Consider the following 11,815-nt stretch of genomic DNA (forward strand, 5'->3'; position numbering starts at 1 on the left):
TTATTCCTACTATGGGAGTCAATGGTCACTATCTGCTGTGGGTTTACCATCATTCCTCAAAATATTTTCTTTTGTGTTAATCAGAAAAAAACTAATGCATAAATGTTTAAAACAACACGAGGATGAGTAAATTAAGACGAGTAAATTATGAAAGAATTTTCATTGAACCTATAAAATTCCATCATTTTTTTATTCCTACTATGGGAGTCAATGGTCACTATCTGCTGTGGGTTTACCATCATTCCTAAAAATATTTTCTTTTTGTGTTAATCAAAAAAAAAACTAATGCATACATGTTTAAAACAACACAAGGATGAGTAAATTATGAAAGAATTTTCATTGAACCTATAAAATTCCATCATTTTTTTATTCCTACTATGGGAGTCAATGGTCACTATCTGCTGTGGGTTTACCATCATTCCTCAAAATATTTTCTTTTGTGTTAATCAGAAAAAAACTAATGCATACAGGTTTAAAACAACACAAGGATGAGTAAATTATGAAATAACTTTCATTTAACCTATAAAATTCCATCATTTTTTTATTCATACTATGGGAGTCAATGGTCACTATCTGCTGTGGGTTTACCATCATTCCAAAAAATATTTTCTTTTTGTGTTAATCAGAAAAAAACTAATGCATACAGGTTTAAAACAACACAAGGATGAGTAAATTATGAAAGAATTTTCATTGAACCTATAAAAATCCATCATTTTTTTAATCCTACTATGGGAGTCAATGGTAACTTTCTGCTGTGGGTTTACCATCATTCCTCAAAATATTTTCTTTTGTGTTAATCAGACAAAAACTAATGCATACAGGTTTAAAACAACACAAGGATGAGTAAATTATGAAATAATTTTCATTTAACATATAAAATTCCATCATTTTTTTATTCCTACTATGGGAGTCAATGGTCACTATCTGCTGTGGGTTTACCATCATTCCTCAAAATATTTTCTTTTGTGTTAATCAGAAAAAAAACTAATGCATACAGGTTTAAAACAACACAAGGATGAGTAAATTATGAAATTATTTTCATTTAACCTATAAAATTCCATCATTTTTTTATTCCTACTATGGGAGTCAATGGTCACTATCTGCTGTGGGTTTACCATCATTCCTCAAAATATTTTCTTTTGTGTTAATCAGAAAAAAACTAATGCATAAATGTTTAAAACAACACGAGGATGAGTAAATTATGAAAGAATTTTCATTGTACCTATAAAATTCCATCATTTTTTTATTCCTACTATGGGAGTCAATGGTCACTATCTGCTGTGGGTTTACCATCATTCCTCAAAATATTTTCTTTTGTGTTAATCAGAAAAAAACTAATGCATACAGGTTTAAAACAACACGAGGATGAGTAAATTATGAAAGAATTTTCATTGAACTTATAAAATTCCATCATTTTTTTATTCCTACTATGGGAGTCAATGGTCACTATCTGCTGTGGGTTTACCATCATTCCTCAAAATATTTTCTTTTGTGTTAATCAGAAAAAACTAATGTATACAGGTTTAAAATAACACAAGGATGAGTAAATTATGAAAGAATTTTCATTGAACCTATAAAAATCCATCATTTTTTTAATCATACTATGGGAGTCAATGGTAACTTTCTGATGTGGGTTTACCATCATTCCTCAAAATATTTTCTTTTGTGTTAATCAGAAAAAAACTAATTCATACAGGTTTAAAACAACACGAGGATGAGTAAATTATGAAAGAATTTTCATTGAACCTATAAAATTCCATCATTTTTTTTATTCCTACTATGGGAGTCAATGGTCACTATCTGCTGTGGGTTTACCATCATTCCTCAAAATATTTTATTTTGTGTTAATCAGAAAAAACTAATGTATACAGGTTTAAAATAACACAAGGATGATAAATTATGAAAGAATTTTCATTGAACCTATAAAATTCCATCATTTTTTTTATTCTTACTATGGGAGTCAATGGTCACTATCTGCTGTGGGTTTACCATCATTCCTCAAAATATTTTCTTTTGTGTTAATCAGAAAAAAAACTAATGCATAAATGTTTAAAACAACACGAGGATGAGTAAATTATGAAAGAATTTTCATTGAACCTATAAAATTCCATCATTTTTTTATTCCTACTATGGGAGTCAATGGTCACTATCTGTTGTGGGTTTACCATCATTCCAAAAAATATTTTCTTTTTGTGTTAATCAGAAAAAAACTAATGCATACAGGTTTAAAACAACACAAGGATGAGTAAATTATGAAAGAATTTTCATTGAACCTATAAAATTCCATCATTTTTTTATTCCTACTATGGGAGTCAATGGTCACTATCTGCTGTGGGTTTACCATCATTCCTCAAAATATTTTCTTTTGTGTTAATCAGAAAAAAACTAATGCATACTGGTTTAAAACAACACAAGGATGAGTAAATTATGAAAGAATTTTCATTGAACCTATAAAAATCCATCATTTTTTTAATCCTACTATGGGAGTCAATGGTAACTTTCTGCTGTGGGTTTACCATCATTCCTCAAAATATTTTCTTTTGTGTTAATCAGACAAAAACTAATGCATACAGGTTTAAAACAACACAAGGATGAGTAAATTATGAAATAATTTTCATTTAACATATAAAATTCCATCATTTTTTTATTCCTACTATGGGAGTCAATGGTCACTATCTGCTGTGGGTTTACCATCATTCCTCAAAATATTTTCTTTTGTGTTAATCAGAAAAAAAACTAATGCATACAGGTTTAAAACAACACAAGGATGAGTAAATTATGAAATAATTTTCATTTAACCTATAAAATTCCATCATTTTTTTATTCCTACTATGGGAGTCAATGGTCACTATCTGCTGTGGGTTTACCATCATTCCTCAAAATATTTTCTTTTGTGTTAATCAGAAAAAAACTAATGCATAAATGTTTAAAACAACACGAGGATGAGTAAATTATGAAAGAATTTTCATTGTACCTATAAAATTCCATCATTTTTTTATTCCTACTATGGGAGTCAATGGTCACTATCTGCTGTGGGTTTACCATCATTCCTAAAAATATTTTCTTTTGTGTTAATCAGAAAAAAACTAATGCATACAGGTTTAAAACAACACGAGGATGAGTAAATTATGAAAGAATTTTCATTGAACTTATAAAATTCCATCATTTTTTTATTCCTACTATGGGAGTCAATGGTCACTATCTGCTGTGGGTTTACCATCATTCCTCAAAATATTTTCTTTTGTGTTAATCAGAAAAAAATAATGTATACAGGTTTAAAATAACACAAGGATGAGTAAATTATGAAAGAATTTTCATTGAACCTATAAAAATCCATCATTTTTTTAATCCTACTATGGGAGTCAATGGTAACTTTCTGATGTGGGTTTACCATCATTCCTCAAAATATTTTCTTTTGTGTTAATCAGAAAAAAACTAATTCATAAAGGTTTAAAACAACACGAGGATGAGTAAATTATGAAAGAATTTTCATTGAACCTATAAAATTCCATCATTTTTTTTATTCCTACTATGGGAGTCAATGGTCACTATCTGTTGTGGGTTTACCATCATTCCAAAAAAATATTTTCTTTTTGTGTTAATCAGAAAAAAACTAATGCATACAGGTTTAAAACAACACAAGGATGAGTAAATTATGAAAGAATTTTCATTGAACCTATAAAATTCCATCATTTTTTTATTCCTACTATGGGAGTCAATGGTCACTATCTGCTGTGGGTTTACCATCATTCCTCAAAATATTTTCTTTTGTGTTAATCAGAAAAAAACTAATGCATACAGGTTTAAAACAACACAAGGATGAGTAAATTATGAAATAATTTTCATTTAACCTATAAAATTCCATCATTTTTTTATTCCTACTATGGGAGTCAATGGTCACTATCTGCTGTGGGTTTACCATGATTCCTCAAAATATTTTCTTTTGTGTTAATCAGAAAAAACTAATGTATACAGGTTTAAAATAACACAAGGATGAGTAAATTATGTAAGAATTTTCATTTAACCTATAAAATTCCATCATTTTTTTATTCCTACTATGGGAGTCAATGGTCACTATCTGCTGTGGGTTTACCATCATTCCTCAAAATATTTTCTTTTGTGTTAATCAGAAAAAAACTAATGCATAAATGTTTAAAACAACACGAGGATGAGTAAATTAAGACGAGTAAATTATGAAAGAATTTTCATTGAACCTATAAAATTCCATCATTTTTTTATTCCTACTATGGGAGTCAATGGTCACTATCTGCTGTGGGTTTACCATCATTCCTAAAAATATTTTCTTTTTGTGTTAATCAAAAAAAAAACTAATGCATACATGTTTAAAACAACACAAGGATGAGTAAATTATGAAAGAATTTTCATTGAACCTATAAAATTCCATCATTTTTTTATTCCTACTATGGGAGTCAATGGTCACTATCTGCTGTGGGTTTACCATCATTCCTCAAAATATTTTCTTTTGTGTTAATCAGAAAAAAACTAATGCATACAGGTTTAAAACAACACAAGGATGAGTAAATTATGAAATAACTTTCATTTAACCTATAAAATTCCATCATTTTTTTATTCATACTATGGGAGTCAATGGTCACTATCTGCTGTGGGTTTACCATCATTCCAAAAAATATTTTCTTTTTGTGTTAATCAGAAAAAAACTAATGCATACAGGTTTAAAACAACACAAGGATGAGTAAATTATGAAAGAATTTTCATTGAACCTATAAAAATCCATCATTTTTTTAATCCTACTATGGGAGTCAATGGTAACTTTCTGCTGTGGGTTTACCATCATTCCTCAAAATATTTTCTTTTGTGTTAATCAGACAAAAACTAATGCATACAGGTTTAAAACAACACAAGGATGAGTAAATTATGAAATAATTTTCATTTAACATATAAAATTCCATCATTTTTTTATTCCTACTATGGGAGTCAATGGTCACTATCTGCTGTGGGTTTACCATCATTCCTCAAAATATTTTCTTTTGTGTTAATCAGAAAAAAAACTAATGCATACAGGTTTAAAACAACACAAGGATGAGTAAATTATGAAATTATTTTCATTTAACCTATAAAATTCCATCATTTTTTTATTCCTACTATGGGAGTCAATGGTCACTATCTGCTGTGGGTTTACCATCATTCCTCAAAATATTTTCTTTTGTGTTAATCAGAAAAAAACTAATGCATAAATGTTTAAAACAACACGAGGATGAGTAAATTATGAAAGAATTTTCATTGTACCTATAAAATTCCATCATTTTTTTATTCCTACTATGGGAGTCAATGGTCACTATCTGCTGTGGGTTTACCATCATTCCTCAAAATATTTTCTTTTGTGTTAATCAGAAAAAAACTAATGCATACAGGTTTAAAACAACACGAGGATGAGTAAATTATGAAAGAATTTTCATTGAACTTATAAAATTCCATCATTTTTTTATTCCTACTATGGGAGTCAATGGTCACTATCTGCTGTGGGTTTACCATCATTCCTCAAAATATTTTCTTTTGTGTTAATCAGAAAAAACTAATGTATACAGGTTTAAAATAACACAAGGATGAGTAAATTATGAAAGAATTTTCATTGAACCTATAAAAATCCATCATTTTTTTAATCCTACTATGGGAGTCAATGGTAACTTTCTGATGTGGGTTTACCATCATTCCTCAAAATATTTTCTTTTGTGTTAATCAGAAAAAAACTAATTCATACAGGTTTAAAACAACACGAGGATGAGTAAATTATGAAAGAATTTTCATTGAACCTATAAAATTCCATCATTTTTTGTTCCTACTATGGGAGTCAATGGTCACTATCTGCTGTGGGTTTACCATCATTCCTCAAAATATTTTATTTTGTGTTAATCAGAAAAAACTAATGTATACAGGTTTAAAATAACACAAGGATGATAAATTATGAAAGAATTTTCATTGAACCTATAAAATTCCATCATTTTTTTTATTCTTACTATGGGAGTCAATGGTCACTATCTGCTGTGGGTTTACCATCATTCCTCAAAATATTTTCTTTTGTGTTAATCAGAAAAAAACTAATGCATACAGGTTTAAAACAACACGAGGATGACTAAATTATGAAAGAATTTTCATTGAACTTATAAAATTCCATCATTTTTTTATTCCTACTATGGGAGTCAATGGTCACTATCTGCTGTGGGTTTACCATCATTCCTCAAAATATTTTCTTTTGTGTTAATCAGAAAAAACTAATGTATACAGGTTTAAAATAACACAAGGATGAGTAAATTATGAAAGAATTTTCATTGAACTTATAAAATTCCATCATTTTTTTATTCCTACTATGGGAGTCAATGGTCACTATCTGCTGTGGGTTTACCATCATTCCTCAAAATATTTTCTTTTGTGTTAATCAGAAAAAACTAATGTATACAGGTTTAAAATAACACAAGGATGAGTAAATTATGAAAGAATTTTCATTGAACCTATAAAAATCCATCATTTTTTTAATCCTACTATGGGAGTCAATGGTAACTTTCTGATGTGGGTTTACCATCATTCCTCAAAATATTTTCTTTTGTGTTAATCAGAAAAAAACTAATTCATACAGGTTTAAAACAACACGAGGATGACTAAATTATGAAAGAATTTTCATTGAACTTATAAAATTCCATCATTTTTTTATTCCTACTATGGGAGTCAATGGTCACTATCTGCTGTGGGTTTACCATCATTCCTCAAAATATTTTCTTTTGTGTTAATCAGAAAAAACTAATGTATACAGGTTTAAAATAACACAAGGATGAGTAAATTATGAAAGAATTTTCATTGAACCTATAAAAATCCATCATTTTTTTAATCCTACTATGGGAGTCAATGGTAACTTTCTGATGTGGGTTTACCATCATTCCTCAAAATATTTTCTTTTGTGTTAATCAGAAAAAAACTAATTCATACAGGTTTAAAACAACACGAGGATGAGTAAATTATGAAAGAATTTTCATTGAACCTATAAAATTCCATCATTTTTTTTATTCCTACTATGGGAGTCAATGGTCACTATCTGCTGTGGGTTTACCATCATTCCTCAAAATATTTTATTTTGTGTTAATCAGAAAAAACTAATGTATACAGGTTTAAAATAACACAAGGATGATAAATTATGAAAGAATTTTCATTGAACCTATAAAATTCCATCATTTTTTTTATTCTTACTATGGGAGTCAATGGTCACTATCTGCTGTGGGTTTACCATCATTCCTCAAAATATTTTCTTTTGTGTTAATCAGAAAAAAAACTAATGCATAAATGTTTAAAACAACACGAGGATGAGTAAATTATGAAAGAATTTTCATTGAACCTATAAAATTCCATCATTTTTTTATTCCTACTATGGGAGTCAATGGTCACTATCTGTTGTGGGTTTACCATCATTCCAAAAAATATTTTCTTTTTGTGTTAATCAGAAAAAAACTAATGCATACAGGTTTAAAACAACACAAGGATGAGTAAATTATGAAAGAATTTTCATTGAACCTATAAAATTCCATCATTTTTTTATTCCTACTATGGGAGTCAATGGTCACTATCTGCTGTGGGTTTACCATCATTCCTCAAAATATTTTCTTTTGTGTTAATCAGAAAAAAACTAATGCATACTGGTTTAAAACAACACAAGGATGAGTAAATTATGAAAGAATTTTCATTGAACCTATAAAAATCCATCATTTTTTTAATCCTACTATGGGAGTCAATGGTAACTTTCTGCTGTGGGTTTACCATCATTCCTCAAAATATTTTCTTTTGTGTTAATCAGACAAAAACTAATGCATACAGGTTTAAAACAACACAAGGATGAGTAAATTATGAAATAATTTTCATTTAACCTATAAAATTCCATCATTTTTTTATTCCTACTATGGGAGTCAATGGTCACTATCTGCTGTGGGTTTACCATCATTCCTCAAAATATTTTCTTTTGTGTTAATCAGAAAAAAACTAATGCATAAATGTTTAAAACAACACGAGGATGAGTAAATTATGAAAGAATTTTCATTGTACCTATAAAATTCCATCATTTTTTTATTCCTACTATGGGAGTCAATGGTCACTATCTGCTGTGGGTTTACCATCATTCCTCAAAATATTTTCTTTTGTGTTAATCAAAAAAAAATAATGCATACAGGTTTAAAACAACACGAGGATGAGTAAATTATGAAAGAATTTTCATTGAACTTATAAAATTCCATCATTTTTTTATTCCTACTATGGGAGTCAATGGTCACTATCTGCTGTGGGTTTACCATCATTCCTCAAAATATTTTCTTTTGTGTTAATCAGAAAAAACTAATGTATACAGGTTTAAAATAACACAAGGATGAGTAAATTATGAAAGAATTTTCATTGAACCTATAAAAATCCATCATTTTTTTAATCCTACTATGGGAGTCAATGGTAACTTTCTGATGTGGGTTTACCATCATTCCTCAAAATATTTTCTTTTGTGTTAATCAGAAAAAAACTAATTCATACAGGTTTAAAACAACAAGAGGATGAGTAAATTATGAAAGAATTTTCATTGAACCTATAAAATTCCATCATTTTTTTTATTCCTACTATGGGAGTCAATGGTCACTATCTGTTGTGGGTTTACCATCATTCCAAAAAAATATTTTCTTTTTGTGTTAATCAGAAAAAAACTAATGCATACAGGTTTAAAACAACACAAGGATGAGTAAATTATGAAAGAATTTTCATTGAACCTATAAAATTCCATCATTTTTTTATTCCTACTATGGGAGTCAATGGTCACTATCTGCTGTGGGTTTACCATCATTCCTCAAAATATTTTCTTTTGTGTTAATCAGAAAAAAACTAATGCATACAGGTTTAAAACAACACAAGGATGAGTAAATTATGAAATAATTTTCATTTAACCTATAAAATTCCATCATTTTTTTATTCCTACTATGGGAGTCAATGGTCACTATCTGCTGTGGGTTTACCATCATTCCTCAAAATATTTTCTTTTGTGTTAATCAGAAAAAACTAATGTATACAGGTTTAAAATAACACAAGGATGAGTAAATTATGTAAGAATTTTCATTTAACCTATAAAATTCCATCATTTTTTTATTCCTACTATGGGAGTCAATGGTCACTATCTGCTGTGGGTTTACCATCATTCCTCAAAATATTTTCTTTTGTGTTAATCAGAAAAAAACTAATGCATAAATGTTTAAAACAACACGAGGATGAGTAAATTAAGACGAGTAAATTATGAAAGAATTTTCATTGAACCTATAAAATTCCATCATTTTTTTATTCCTACTATGGGAGTCAATGGTCACTATCTGCTGTGGGTTTACCATCATTCCTAAAAATATTTTCTTTTTGTGTTAATCAAAAAAAAAACTAATGCATACATGTTTAAAACAACACAAGGATGAGTAAATTATGAAAGAATTTTCATTGAACCTATAAAATTCCATCATTTTTTTATTCCTACTATGGGAGTCAATGGTCACTATCTGCTGTGGGTTTACCATCATTCCTCAAAATATTTTCTTTTGTGTTAATCAGAAAAAAACTAATGCATACAGGTTTAAAACAACACAAGGATGAGTAAATTATGAAATAACTTTCATTTAACCTATAAAATTCCATCATTTTTTTATTCATACTATGGGAGTCAATGGTCACTATCTGCTGTGGGTTTACCATCATTCCAAAAAATATTTTCTTTTTGTGTTAATCAGAAAAAAACTAATGCATACAGGTTTAAAACAACACAAGGATGAGTAAATTATGAAAGAATTTTCATTGAACCTATAAAAATCCATCATTTTTTTAATCCTACTATGGGAGTCAATGGTAACTTTCTGCTGTGGGTTTACCATCATTCCTCAAAATATTTTCTTTTGTGTTAATCAGACAAAAACTAATGCATACAGGTTTAAAACAACACAAGGATGAGTAAATTATGAAATAATTTTCATTTAACATATAAAATTCCATCATTTTTTTATTCCTACTATGGGAGTCAATGGTCACTATCTGCTGTGGGTTTACCATCATTCCTCAAAATATTTTCTTTTGTGTTAATCAGAAAAAAAACTAATGCATACAGGTTTAAAACAACACAAGGATGAGTAAATTATGAAATTATTTTCATTTAACCTATAAAATTCCATCATTTTTTTATTCCTACTATGGGAGTCAATGGTCACTATCTGCTGTGGGTTTACCATCATTCCTCAAAATATTTTCTTTTGTGTTAATCAGAAAAAAACTAATGCATAAATGTTTAAAACAACACGAGGATGAGTAAATTATGAAAGAATTTTCATTGTACCTATAAAATTCCATCATTTTTTTATTCCTACTATGGGAGTCAATGGTCACTATCTGCTGTGGGTTTACCATCATTCCTCAAAATATTTTCTTTTGTGTTAATCAGAAAAAAACTAATGCATACAGGTTTAAAACAACACGAGGATGAGTAAATTATGAAAGAATTTTCATTGAACTTATAAAATTCCATCATTTTTTTATTCCTACTATGGGAGTCAATGGTCACTATCTGCTGTGGGTTTACCATCATTCCTCAAAATATTTTCTTTTGTGTTAATCAGAAAAAACTAATGTATACAGGTTTAAAATAACACAAGGATGAGTAAATTATGAAAGAATTTTCATTGAACCTATAAAAATCCATCATTTTTTTAATCATACTATGGGAGTCAATGGTAACTTTCTGATGTGGGTTTACCATCATTCCTCAAAATATTTTCTTTTGTGTTAATCAGAAAAAAACTAATTCATACAGGTTTAAAACAACACGAGGATGAGTAAATTATGAAAGAATTTTCATTGAACCTATAAAATTCCATCATTTTTTTTATTCCTACTATGGGAGTCAATGGTCACTATCTGCTGTGGGTTTACCATCATTCCTCAAAATATTTTATTTTGTGTTAATCAGAAAAAACTAATGTATACAGGTTTAAAATAACACAAGGATGATAAATTATGAAAGAATTTTCATTGAACCTATAAAATTCCATCATTTTTTTTATTCTTACTATGGGAGTCAATGGTCACTATCTGCTGTGGGTTTACCATCATTCCTCAAAATATTTTCTTTTGTGTTAATCAGAAAAAAAACTAATGCATAAATGTTTAAAACAACACGAGGATGAGTAAATTATGAAAGAATTTTCATTGAACCTATAAAATTCCATCATTTTTTTATTCCTACTATGGGAGTCAATGGTCACTATCTGTTGTGGGTTTACCATCATTCCAAAAAATATTTTCTTTTTGTGTTAATCAGAAAAAAACTAATGCATACAGGTTTAAAACAACACAAGGATGAGTAAATTATGAAAGAATTTTCATTGAACCTATAAAATTCCATCATTTTTTTATTCCTACTATGGGAGTCAATGGTCACTATCTGCTGTGGGTTTACCATCATTCCTCAAAATATTTTCTTTTGTGTTAATCAGAAAAAAACTAATGCATACTGGTTTAAAACAACACAAGGATGAGTAAATTATGAAAGAATTTTCATTGAACCTATAAAAATCCATCATTTTTTTAATCCTACTATGGGAGTCAATGGTAACTTTCTGCTGTGGGTTTACCATCATTCCTCAAAATATTTTCTTTTGTGTTAATCAGACAAAAACTAATGCATACAGGTTTAAAACAACACAAGGATGAGTAAATTATGAAATAATTTTCATTTAACATATAAAATTCCATCATTTTTTTATTCCTACTATGGGAGTCAATGGTCACTATCTGC

The sequence above is a fragment of the Paramisgurnus dabryanus genome, chromosome 23 (genome assembly GCF_030506205.2).
Source record: "Paramisgurnus dabryanus chromosome 23, PD_genome_1.1, whole genome shotgun sequence".
NCBI classification, from domain to species: Eukaryota; Metazoa; Chordata; class Actinopteri; order Cypriniformes; family Cobitidae; genus Paramisgurnus; species Paramisgurnus dabryanus.